Below are 14,045 nucleotides of genomic sequence, written 5' to 3' on the forward strand. Positions count from 1 at the left end.
CACAGCAGAGGATATCATTTTAATATGGAGGGCAAGAGTGATTATGCTGAGCAAAGATAGCCACCAGATACTGGCTGAACTTCAACAGGGTCATCCATGGGTTTCCAAAATGAGGATGCTGGCAAGGTGACCAGGATTGGATGGAGACATAGCTGCATTGGCGGGGCAGTGCCCAGAGTGCCAAAAGGACATAAAGTACTTCCAGCAGCTCTGCCATATTCTTGGGAATAGCCAGGTATACCCTGGACATGGTTACAAGTCAACTATACAGGTCCTTTCATAGGCTCAATGTTCTTAGTCATTGAGAATGCCCACTTAAAGTAGCTAGATGTGTAGAGAATTAATTTGTTAAACACAACAACTATAGAAAAACTGCATGCATCTTTTACACAGCTCAGACACCTGGGAGTGTTAGTCACAGATAACGGGCCATCGCTAACCAGCTCAGAATGTGAACATTGTCTGAAGTTGAATATAAGGACAGCACCATACAATCTATTATTCAATGACCTGGCAGAAGGAGCACTCCAAACTTTGAAGGCAGGCTTAAATAAACAGCCTACAGCATCACCCAATATCAAGCTGGCCCATTCCTATTTGATTGTAGGACCACCCCTCCTGCAACTCCAGGTATAGCTCCAGCAGAGTTGCTAACCAGGAGAAGACTCCAGGTTAAATCTGATCTTATGAGATCTGGAGGGATGGGTGAAATGGCATCAGGAACACCAATGCTGGACACAAGACACCACTAAATTTACTTCACAGGATAAGGTTTGGTGTAGGAACCACGGGGATGGCCCCAATGGGTACCACTGCATAGTTAACGCAAGGTCAGGTCCAGTGACATATTAAGCTCAAGTAGGTGCGATGGCCCTGAACAAGCACATGGACATGGACAATATGAAAGTCACAAACTTGCAAATGATGTGGGAGCTGAACTTGTCAAGCTCCTCGACAGTCTTTCCAACTGTTCTGGAACTCATGCGTTCTTCCTCTCCATCAAGCGATGAAGATATTTCAGAAGCTGAAATTGACACAGCAGATGTTGTTGCCTCAATTCTTTTGCTGCCTGAAGAAGAGAATGAATTTCTTCCTAGATGTTCCAGGCACAAGTGGTGAGCTGTTGTGCTACACTTATAGTTAGCTGAGAGTCACCTTTCCCAGGTTTTATATAATTTTAAATATTTTTATATAATTTTAATCTTGAATAAGACACTAATCTTGAGAAACCATGCTCTGGCTTAATGAGAAGCTTGGTCTTGCTTCCCATCTCTTCCTTTTTTTGCTTTATACTTATCAAAGAATACAAACACAAGGGACCCAGGTTCAATTCCAGTGTCAGACGACTATGTGGAGTTTGCATGCTCTCCTTGTGTATAGGTGGGTTTCCTCCAGGTACTCTGGTTTCTTCCATGGTGCCAAAATGTGCAGATTAGGTGGGTTGACCATAGTAAATTAAGGGTTAAAGGGTATGGTTCGAGCCAGGCTCTGAGTGGATGCTCTTTGGAGGGTTGGTGCGAATCGGACCGGCTCAATAGGGTTTCTATGATTCTATGATTCTAACAGAAACACAGAAACTATTACTGAAGCATTAGCTTCTACTTGTATCAGTAATTTGTGGTACTCCTTGTGTGGCTGAGGATGAGCTAAGAAGATAACATAGTCTTCATTGGTTTGCTCTTGTGGCTGAGATGCCTATGATGGTCACCCTCAGTGTGTAGGTGCCATTAATTGCTGCACAAGTGATAATGCTTCTGTCATAGTGACTTGTTGTACAGATATTTCCTCAATTAGGGGACCCAGTGGGACTAATCATGATGACAGTGTTCCATAAAATGGTTTGGTGAATGGGGGAGCTCACTCATCATCATCATCTGTGATTGCCTGAATCCTTTTATGGGGCTTGTGGTCATTAGGGGATGTGGGCACCAATTGAAGTCCAACACCATTCCAGACATCTTCGTGTCACATGAATTCTGTCCATCTCAATATGTAGTTTTTTTGAAGAAGTAACAAAGAAGATTGATGAGGGAAGAGCAGTAGATGTGATCTATATGGACTTCAGTAAGGCGTTCGACAAGGTTCCCCATGGGAGACTGATTAGCAAGGTTAGATCTCATGGAATACAGGGAGAACTAGCCATTTGGATATAGAACTGGCTCAAAGATAGAAGACAGAGGGTGATGGTGGAGGGTTATTTTTCAGACTGGAGGCCTGTGACCAGTGGAGTCCCACAAGGATTGGTGCTGGGCCCTCTACTTTTTGTCATTTACATAAATGATTTGGATGCGAGCATAAGAGGTACAGTTAGTAAGTTTGCAGATGACACCAAAATTGGGGATGTAGTGGACAGCGAAGAGGGTTACCTCAGATTACAGCAGGATCTGGACCAGATGGGCCAATGGGCTGAGAAGTGGAAGATGGAATTTAATTCAGATAAATGCAAGGTGCCGCATTTTGGGAAAGCAAATCTTAGCAGGACTTATACACTTAATGGTAAGGTCCTAGGGAGTGTTGCTGAACAAAGAGACCTTGGAGTGCAGGTTCATAGCTCCTTGAAAGTGGAGTCACAGGTAGATAGGAAAGTGAAGAAAACGTTTGGTATGCTTTCCTTTATTGGTAGAGTATTGAGTACAGGAGTTGGGAGGTCATGTTACGGCTGTACAGGACATTGGTTAGGCCATTGTTGGAATATTGCGTGCAATTCTGGTCTCCTTCCTATCAGAAAGATGTTGTGAAACTTGAAAGGGTTCAGAAAAGACTTACAAGCATGTTGCCAGGGTTGGAAGATCTGAGCTACAGGGAGAGGCTGAACAGGCTGGGGCTGTTTTCCCTGGAGCGTCAGAGGCTGAGGGGTGACCTTATAGAGGTTTACAAAATTATGAGGGGCATAGATAGGATAAATAGACAAACTCTTTTCCCTGGGGTCAGGGAGTCCAGAACTAGAGGGCATAGGTTTAGGATGAGAGGGGAAAGATATAAAAGAGACCTAAGGGACAACATTTTCACGCAGAGGGTGGTACGTGTATGGAATGTGCTGCCAGAGGATGTGGTGGAAGCTGGTACGATTGCAAAATTTAAGAGGCATTTGGATAGGTATATGGATAGGAAGGGTTTGGAGGGATATCGGCCGGGTGCTGGCAGGTGGGACTAGATTGGGTTGGGATATCTGGTTGGCATGGACGGATTGGGCCGAAGGGTCTGTTTCCATGCTGTACATCTCTATGACTCTATGACTCTACTCAGAGCGATGCCCCATTCGATTAATTATGAGTCTGGCCACCTTTTCAAAACAGAAGTGCTCCTGTGCTCAAACTTGAAGACTTAGAAAAATACTTGTAATGAATGGATTGCTCCACTCTCAACATGCTGCTCAGGAAAACCCATCGTATGTATGACTCCTGAGACTATGCATGGCTTTGTCTGTCATCCATCATCTGTGGGGATTGTTCCTTAATTCTCAACATCTGGTATTCACTCATATAATGTGATTTACTCTCTGCTGCTGCGCTGAGCTGGATTGAGAAACCTTAAGTGAGTATATCTATGTTGGTAGAACGATGGGACAGTGCACACTCTGACATTTCATCCTCTGCATGCAATGCCAACAATGTCTATCTTGCAGTCAGTCATTGACTCCCCCTCCATAACTGCCTGTGAGTCAAAATGAGGGGTCATATGTATGTGCCTGCAGTGTTGAATCACAACATTATGATTTAAGTATTGGCATGACGGAGAACAGGGATTCCACTTAACTACCCAATGATTTTGAAATCATTTCATCCTATCTTTGACAGATTCCAACTTCTTTATTGTACACTTCTTAATGTGACTCACCAAAGTAAGGGCCATGTCCTTATCAGTGGATATAAGATAGTAAACTGGGTTACTTAACCACCTCTCTCCTGCATTGTGTGTTCTTTTGTTCTGCAAGATTGAAAGATAGAGAGTGTGTTAGGAGAAAGCTGTGCTCCTTCACTTAAAGCAGAACTGTTATATGAGATCTAGTGGTCCTTTACCAGCTCCACAATAAAGTTATATTTGTGAGCTTTACACAGGAATTAGTATTACTTCTGACATACGTTTTTCCCATGTTTAGCAGCACATGTTCCTTCAGCCTCCTCAGCTCATGTAAATGTTGGTGAATACTGATTTACATGCCTCTCACCTGCCTCAACCATCTAACTCTACTTAGGAAGGCAATTGTTTCGATGTTCCACGTGTTTCAATGTCCTCCTTACCATGCTAGAATTACGAGCATTAACCACCTTCAGAGATAAGTGTGTGGCTTTCCATGCTCTCAGAAAAATGGATGTTTCCTAATGCTGTTATGGCATCCAAAACAGCTGTAGAGATTCATCAGAAAAATGTGTGGTTATTTTGGTATGAGTACCTGACCCCTGGTGCTTATCATTTCTTTTCTCAATTTGTGGATGGAGTTATCAGCACCATGATGGCTGCCATTTATTATTCAGTATGGAACACGATGGGAACGTGAGTGCTAACTTGGGAATTTGGCATTGGTAAGAATTTTGTGCAGACAGGTAAGGATCTTTTATACTATGCTCAGCATTTGAGACTAGTTCAAAGCCACATATTCAGTTTAAGCAAGTAATAATTCAAGACCAACATGTGACATAAAGATCAGTGATAATCGTATTGAACAAGGTTCAGATTTAATGGGCTCTAAATTGGTACGGTCTCTTGCTGCTATGGGCAGCACGGTGGCTCAGTGGTTAGCACTTCTGCCTCACAGCAGTAGGGACCCAGATTCGATTCCAGCTGCAGGTGACTGTGTGAAGTTTGCAGGTTTCCTCCGGGTGCCCTGGTTTCCTCCCAATGACTGAAGTTGTGCAGGTTAGGTGAATTGGTCAAGTTAATTTGCCCATAGTGTTCAGGGATATGTAGGTTAGATGCATTAGTTCGGGGAATGGGCCTGGATGGGTTAGCTCTTTGGGGGGACTGGTGTGGACTTGTTGGGCTGAAGGGCCTGTTTCCTCACAGTAGGGATTCTATATTCTTGTGTTAATTAATAGCCTTTAAAGGAAAAATAAAACAAATTGTGGTGTACTTCTCTTCCCAAGAGGTTAAGTAGGGAATGTTTTTCTGATGTTAGTAAGCTGATCATAGCATGAAAATCTAGTCTGTTATTATGTTAATTGGTGACTCTTGCTGTGATGTGGCTATATCAGACAGAAATCTTCAGAACATTCTATGTTGTGGAGTGCAGCAGGGAGCTACTGTACATATTTATTTTAGCTACCTTCTCTAAACTGTCAAACATACTAAACAATAGTGAATCATTTTAAAATGAAATAGACATTATCAAAGTAATTTACTGGTACAACCACTCAAGTATAATTTTAAAAAACTGAATTCTAAATGTGTGATCCTGCACCTGCACTTTTTTTTAAACTCAAATTATTGCCTACACTAGCACATTGTTATCCTGGATCTCAAATACAATGTTTTTCATTTCTTCCTCTTGAAATCTAGCTGCTTTACAATTTGAACAAGAGAATTGTATAAACATTGCATCCACTTGTCCACTCTTTTCAGTCTTGGATGGGCATGCATTATATAATTTGAATCTTCAGATTTCTGAATCTAAAAAAAACATTTTTTGTCGAAAAAGAAGGTAAATTAAGCCAATAGTGCTTGTTCTTTGGAGATTGAGTGCTCTTTGAGTTCCAAACTAGCATTTGTATCACATGTACATTTGTGAGGTGAATCATGCAAATATCACAGTGGAGCAGGTGACAGTATTAACAGTGTGGAAATAACTGAAACTTTATCAATAGTACACAGTACTGATTTGAACCTGACTTAGAGGTGCTCAATGCTCCAGACAAAGAACACCCTTAGAGCTGTCATAGTTTCATGAGTTCAGAAGTTTGAAGGAAATCTTGATCAGTTTTATGAAAAAGGTTTATCATCTACTGGTAAGTTAGCTATTCATCAATACCTCCAGCTAATGCTACAATTGTATAAGTATTTGGAACTTTTCTACAATAGGACTACTGAAGGACCTTTTGCTGACTTCAAGACTCCTGCACATTTTCTCTTAAACACCAGTCAACATTCCCCATGGAATACAGAATTTAGAGAATAGACAACAGGTGCATCTGCTGAAAAAGCCATAATGAGCACAGGGAGACCACAGTAGGAAACCATATGCTACCCAATGTGTTCATGAATCAATTTTTTGATCTGAACTTCAATGACTGGTCAAGATTTTCTGACCCCTTTGCAGATAGCCATGGACTTGAGTGATCAGCAGGCAAACATCAAATCCTGTGGTTTTGTGTCTGAGTAAAGTGTTGATGTCATTGATCCGCTTTCAGATTTTACCAAGGGCAGAGAGCATGTCAAATAGAAAAGGCACACACTTTTAATAAAATATTACTTAAGGTAGTGAAAGAGGAAATTAGTTAGTATTTCATGGGTTTTTTCCAATTGTTCGATAAGTGCACAGAACTAGCAGGTTTAAATGCTCTGTTGGGTATATTAGGAAAGACGTCAGCCAGCACTTCAGGTCAATTCTGCATTCAGCCACTGTCAATTGAAGTTGGGTATCTTCACAGAAAAGCTGGGCAGCATGGTTTGCGTATTTTGCAGTGAAGAGGGAAGTTCAGGTCTCTGGGATTTGGGGTTGAGCCTCCATTACTTCATTGAAAGGAAAGTGAAGAATGGTGGGGGGGTTAGTCAGAGGTAACATCTAGGAGAGTGGCTGGTGATAACAGTACCCACCTGGCATAGAAAGCATTCACTCAGGAGGCAGATCATCCAGTGAGAAAGAGATTGACTATCTCCTGGAGTATAAGATGCAAATGATGATGATGTTAGCAGAAAAGAAGTAGGCAGAATAGAAAGAAGCGTCTAAAGAGAGGTTTTAGATACTGTTATGCTATAGATGTAAATAAAGAATGTTCCAGTATTGAAGGAGCAAAAAAGCAATACTCGAGATTAAAGAGCCAGACATCTTGAAGAGTGTATGTGTAGACACCCACCAGTACACTGATCCTAAGGAGAAGTATGTTAAGAACAGTGTTAGCCTAATGCATAGAACATGGTTCTGGAAGCTTTTGCTGTACAGAAAAGCTGGAGGGAGCACTGGTCTGTAGTAGAGTTTATCACCAGAATTGCAGCAAACAGCACGAGTGTGATTTCTCTGAAGAATTCACAAAGAGGCTAATTGAGATGGTAACATTCTCTATGCACATCACAGTGTTCAGAAAAGATCTTCTGGGCAAAAGAAAAGTCATACCATTGACACTGTTTCTGGAATTTGCAGTTTAACATCAATCTGTGATCTTTATCCTCTCCTATGAGCTCTAAAATCATTTTCACATTCTCCCCATGTCTGCGTGAGTTTCTTCTGGGTGGTCTGTGTTCCTCCCACAGTCCAAAGATACATGGATTAGGTGGATTGGCAATGCTACATTGCCCATACTGTACAAGAATGTATAGGTTATGTGGGCTCGCCATGAGAAATGCCGGGTTACAGGGATAAGGTAGGGGGATGAGACTTGGTGGGATGCTCTTCAATAAGTCAGTGTGAATTTGTTGGGCCAAATAGCCTGTTTCCACAGTGTAGGAATTCTATTCTATAAGATCCTCTCCTTACTGGTGATGAGGAGACAATTATTGGGCATTTCATCACCTATCTCAGCTCTGCCGGTCCCTAATGTAGTTTGTTTTCTCCTGCAACAGGGCAAGCAAGGGGATGAGTGAGATGAAAGTCCTGGTACAGCTGTTTGTGTTTGTGCAAGTGGAGGAAAATAGTGCAGTGAATAAGAGGTACAAAGAGTAGGAAGGATTAGTGATTTGGGGGAGTGGGTTGGATAGGAATTCTTGAAAGAAGATGCTGCATGCAATGGTGAAAGTGGTAGACCATGAGCCTTGCTGGAATGTGGGTGCAGTAGCTTTATTAGAATAGGTGTGAGGTGGTAGCGAGAAGAGCTCTTTGAAGTGCCATTGTAGGCATGATTGACTGAATAGCCTCTTACTGTATTGCAACAATTTTGTGATTCAGTGAGAAGGATGGCAGTTACCTTTGCAGAGCACAGAAGAGCATTAACCTTCCTCCAACACTGCTGGGCATTCCTTTGGACTATGGACACTGCACGGACCCAAGTGGAAATTTCAGACCAGGCTGGTCTTAGTTTCCTTTGCAAATTCATAGGAAAGAGAATGGCATTCCTCTTTAGCACCCTGACCACCAGGACCACTAGGTCAGAAAATTAGGGTGCCAATTTGCCTCTGTCAGCAACTGTGAAGGGTTATTCTTGCAAAGTTTGAACTGAGATTTAAAAATGGTGGCAACAGTACAAGCCCTAGAAGTCCCATGATAGCATGGTCACAGCAATCAGAGATTCATGATACTTATATAACAAAGCAGGTAGTAGAGAAATATGTGAGGTAGCCCAATAATGCTCATTGAGATAAACCTTCCGTGAAACTCCCTAAAATTGATACTTGGGGCAGTATTTTACAAAAAAAAATCAGCAGAGATCTTTCCTTAATTCTTGTTATTTGGAAGGAAAATGGGAGAAGGGTACTCTTTCTATCCTGCTGTTGTGAGTTTAGGGTCAAACTCTGTTTAGTCTCCTAAAGTAATATTGCTGGAGTTCATGGTATGTTCTGCAAGAACTCTTTATTTACAGCTTGATCCATACATATTCTCTTTGCAGTGGGTTAAAGCTTGTGCTTCCTTCCATCTATATCTAATTTTGATATGACCCTCATCACTCTTCAACTCTGCTCAAGTCTATATTGTTTTACATTGATATTCTAAAATCTCAAACTTCATGAAGGCTCTGAAATATAACTTAAAGACTTAGAATTTAGGAACAGGGAGATAATTCTGGAACAACATAATAAATTGATTAGGCCACAACTAAGTAGTGTGTACCAACATTCACATTATAAAACAGCTGTGGTTCACTGGAGTGAGTGCAGAGGAGATTTTCAGGATGTTGTTTGGACTGGAGAATGGACCGACTGGGGTTGTCTTCATTGTTCCCTTGGGTCAGAGCAGACTGAGGGAGGCCATGATTAAGATGTATATAAGTAGACAGGGTAGACATGGAACAAACTTTTCCCCTTGGTGAAGGGATCAATGACTGGGGACATAGGTTTGAAGTAAAGAGAAGAAGGTTTAGTGAAGAAATGACAAAAACATTTTCACCCAGAGGGTTGTGGGAATCTGGAGTTCACTGTCTGTAGTAATAGAAGGTTGGTAGACACAGAAACCCTCATAACATGTCAGAAATATTTATAGATATACACTTGCAATGAAAGGCATATAAGGCAATAGGCTAAGTACTGGAAAATTAGATTATAATAGTTATGTGGTTGTTTTTGATTGGCACAGACTGATGGGCTGAAATGCCTTTCCCTGGACTGTAGGCTTCTCTGACTCTATAAAAACCAGAAGAGCTGACATATCATTAATGTATGATTCCACGAGTATGACTATGTCGTTGACATTCCCATCACTGGGTATGTCCTGTCCCATCGGCAGCAAGATGGTATAGACTCAGGATGAAGTTGACCCTGAAAATCCTCAACGTTGGCTCTTAAACCCATGAAGTCTCATGGTATCAGGTCAAATATAGGAAGAGGCCAACTGTCGATTAATACTGACACCTTTGATTATTGTATAAGTATTTCTGTATGTTGAATAGTTGCCATTGAGGGTGGCAAAGGTGCAGAATGTACTCTGGGTGAGGGGCTTCAAAGTATATATCAATTGGACTTTGATGATCGAGTTGGCCAAGTCCTAAAACACAAAACAGATAGTGAGGGAAACAACAAGAGGCAAAAACTCTTATGACTTCAGCCACACCCAAATATTTGTCACAGATGCATTTGTCTTTGTCAGTATTGATAAGAGTGACCATCATAGAGTTTTTAGGGAATTAAGTCCCATCTTTGCAATAAGAACACTTTACATTAGGCTGTGTGGCATTGTCATTATGCAAAATTGACTGGATTTCAAACAGGAGAAAGTGAGGACTGCAGATGCTGGAGATCAGAGCTGAAAATGTATTGCTGGAAAAGCGCAGCAGGTCAGGCAGCATCCAAGAAGAAGGGCTCATGCCCGAAACGTCGATTCTCCTGCTCCTTGGATGCTGCCTGACCTGCTGCGCTTTTCCAGCAACACATTTTCAGCTCTGGATTTCAAACAGATCTGACAACCTAAAACTCGATATTCAAGAGGTGCTGTGGATCATCAAGAGCAGCAGAATCATAGTCAACTACAATTTGGGATTTTATGGATTTCATTTCTCATTTTTCTCTTTACTTCAATCTTATTTCCCCGACTCTATCATCACCATCAAGAAAGGAGATCAAACTTGGTTCAATGATGAGTATAAGAAGGCAGTCAAGCAGCAGCAACTGTCATAACTAAAAATGAGGTGTCAACCTGATGAAATTACCAAACTGGACTACTTGCATGCCCAATAGCAGGAGCAGTTTGGAATAGATGCAGCTAAGTAAACTTATAGTTAATGGGTCAGAAGTAAGAGCTGCATCCTTGCCACAATATTTCATGAATGATGGTGGAAAATTAAACAACTAACAGCAGGTGGAGGGGCTACAAATGTCCCCATCCTCAACAATGAAGCTCAACATATCAGTGCCTATCAGTGTAAATGATGCGGCTAAAGCACTTGCATCTATCTTGACATCTTCCTGAGAACTCGAGCATTACAGATGCTCAGGTCATGACTGTTTATCCGCTTTTTTACAGCTGGAGAAGAGAAACTGTTTTCTGCTACATAGTGACTGAGACTATATCTGTCAATTCTGACCGAATTATAGAACAAAAAAATATTGAAAGGTACAATTTTGAACTGGACACCTTCCCAAACATCACTGCAGATGTTACCTAAATCTCATGAAAAGCAATAGTTTGAGAAGGGTCTCACCGTCAACTTCTCAAGTAATTAGGGATGGGCAACAAATTCTGGTGTTATCAGTGACACTCATATTGCATGAACAAAAAAAAACAAATTCTACTTCCAAAGGGAAGTTTGTCAATTTAATTTAAAATAAAGATGGGATAGGATCTACACTAATTCATTGGATGGTACACCACTCACCCCATTTATAATCTATATAATTCAGACTGCAGGTGAAAATTGGCCTCACTGTATGCTCTGTTAAAGAGAGGTGTCAAGCAACAAAGTGAGGGAGGGAAACTTGGAATTGTCTCAAAGCAAATCTAATCTTGTGCATTTTAGCTGCTGAATATTTCTTGCTTTGGCAAGATAGGAAAATGTTTCTGGCTAGATAAGTGTAAATTGGGAACTTGATTAAAGTTAAATTAAAACTTCGGTGCAATCATTTTTTCGTTACTTAACCAAGATTCTTTGGTAATTAATTGAAAATGTCCATTCCAAAAGCAATTGATCTCCTGAAATCTGCAGAAACAGTAGCATTTTTACATTTATGAGGTAATCCATTTGAATCATGCTTATTGGGATGTGGAAGAAATCTAGACCTAGGTAGGAGATGTCAGTGAAAGCGCATTTGTTGATGTTGACCAGTCATGTGCACTCATTAAACTTCCTTTCAACATGCTTCCACATCATGAGAACCAGATACCATGTTCTAAGCTGACCATTTAGCTGCTTTCACTCTCTTCTATGGTTGTTCTTTGATGATCCCTGGCTCACCATTCATCCTCCCACCTTCATCATACATTGGTTTCTTCCATCCTCTTTATGTGCACCATCAAAGCCTTCAACATTGATCTGAAGGCCTTGAACTCTGGCTGCGATAGGTTAGCTTTTGAGCAGCAGAAGGCCAGCTGCTATGGCCATGAACCTGTACATAGCTCAATTCATCAAATGGCAGGACCAGAAACTGGTGGGAGCAAATTAAATGTCTGCTGTTAAGACTTCCAATTAAGGATGGCGCCCATCGCCATTAGTGGTCATATAACGTCTAAGAATTGTACTTAGGTGGTGCGGTCCAAGTTGTCCAGTACTGAAAAGAAAGGAATCTCACCGGACAGGATGTGCTGTCATCACAAGGTGGTCATTGTCAGGGTTAGGGTTAGGGTTAAGGTGATAGCTAGTTTAGAAAGCCCTCCTCCATTTGGATCTCCAATACTCAAGACTGGACGCCTTGACAACTGTATCGACAACAACAGCTGAGTTGAATTAATTTGAGTGAGTGTAATTCAACCAAGCATCCAAAGTGGCATTTCATTGTACAATTGTACCATCAAAACCTCCAGAGCTGAATATGTTAAAGCCTTTGAAGTCACTGAAAGAAGAATTTGAAGAAGGGTCACTGGACTCAAAATATTAATTCTGCTTTCTCTCCATAGATGCTGACAGATTTGTTTGGTTTCTCCAGCAATTTCTGTTTTTTGTTATTGAAAGAGCACACCTTCAGATCAATCCTTAAAGGCATTGAAATAGCTTGTTGAGCTGTCAAAGACCTCAAGCATGTGGTCAAGTGTTAAATCAATGAAGCCCTCAATCTATAAAAAGATTAAAATTACAGACGACATTGATTTGGTTAAGTGTAAATATTTTTTTAAAATGCATAATCTAACATATCTTAACTCTTTTCTACTTTCACAATGTTGCTTAATTTAATTATCTCTTAAAAGAAAAGAGCCCTGAGATCCAGCATTGCAATAATAACATATTTAACATATAATACAGCATGACATTATGACAGGAGAAGTTGTCAACACCTTTTGAATTTATGTAAAAAGGTTTCAAACCCCAGACTTGAGCTCTCCCATAACTCATGACATCCCTGAGTTGGTATGATCACATCACTTCAGAAGTCAGTACAACACCATCTAAATTGTGAAAGGATGAAATCTCACCCTGCAGTGGAGCCAGTGGATTTGGGATGGCTGCATGTGAGTTTATGATTCATCCCATTTCCCCTGCCAGAAATGGTGATGCAGCTTTCACGTTTGCTCCACAATTATGAGAAAATTATGAGAACTTCTCAGCAGTACCTACAGAAATAATGAATGACATAAGTCTTTAACATATTTTCCATAAAGCATGGAGACCGGACACAATTATAAAAGAGATTGGTGGCCGATCTGGTAATTCTCAAATTGGCTGTTTTTTGCCTCTTCTTGATAACACTTGATTCCCTTATTGCTTAAAAATCTATCTCAGACCTGAACATATTGAATGACCTAACCTTTTCTACAGCCCTCTGTGGTAATGGATTCCACAAATTCACTACCCTCTGAAATTCTTCCTCACCTTTGACTTACAAAAGTTGACACCTTATTCTGACAAGAAGCCTTCTAGTCCTAGATTCTCTTACAAGCGGAAGCAATCTTTTTTTCATCTTCCCTAGCAAGACCCCTTATATGTTTCACTAAGATCACCTTTCATTCTTCTAGATTCCAAATGAGTATTGACCCAATCTTTCCCTGCATGTTCAAGATAGGCTTAGAAAAACTACTTTGGATCACCTCCAATAAATCTTTCCTCAGATGAGGGAACCAAAACTGAAGTATTCCAGCTGTGGTCTAACTAGAGCCTTGTACAGTTTGAGCAACAATTCCCTATTTTTATGCACCATTCCTTCTGCAATAAAGGACAACATTCTATTTGCTTGCTCAATGAACACGTATGCTGGCTTTTTAAGATTTATGCGTGAGGTCTTCCAAATTCCTCTGTGCTGCAAATTTGCAAAGTCTTTCCCCCCATTTAAGTAATATTTAACACTTTATTCTTCCTGCTAAAGTGCATAACCTCACATTTTCCCATATTTATTCCATTTACCAAGTTACTGTCCAATCTCTTCACCTGTCTATATACCTCTGTAGCCTTTGTATCTTCTCCATTATTCAGAAAGAAAATGAGTGGAAAATGATAGAAGTTTAGGAGAGAGTAATGAAGCATAATTAAACAAGACTTTTGTAAAAACAATGCAAGGTACATTTTAAAGGAAGGTTCAGGAACTATGTTAAGTGTTAAGAATGAAATTTAACAGTAAATATGCCAGGTTCCATATTTCTTATTCTTTCGCTGGAGTCAGATATC

The sequence above is a fragment of the Chiloscyllium plagiosum genome, unplaced genomic scaffold (genome assembly GCF_037043375.1).
Source record: "Chiloscyllium plagiosum isolate Xiang-an unplaced genomic scaffold, Cpla_swu_hap1 HiC_scaffold_4, whole genome shotgun sequence".
NCBI lineage: Eukaryota > Metazoa > Chordata > Chondrichthyes > Orectolobiformes > Hemiscylliidae > Chiloscyllium > Chiloscyllium plagiosum.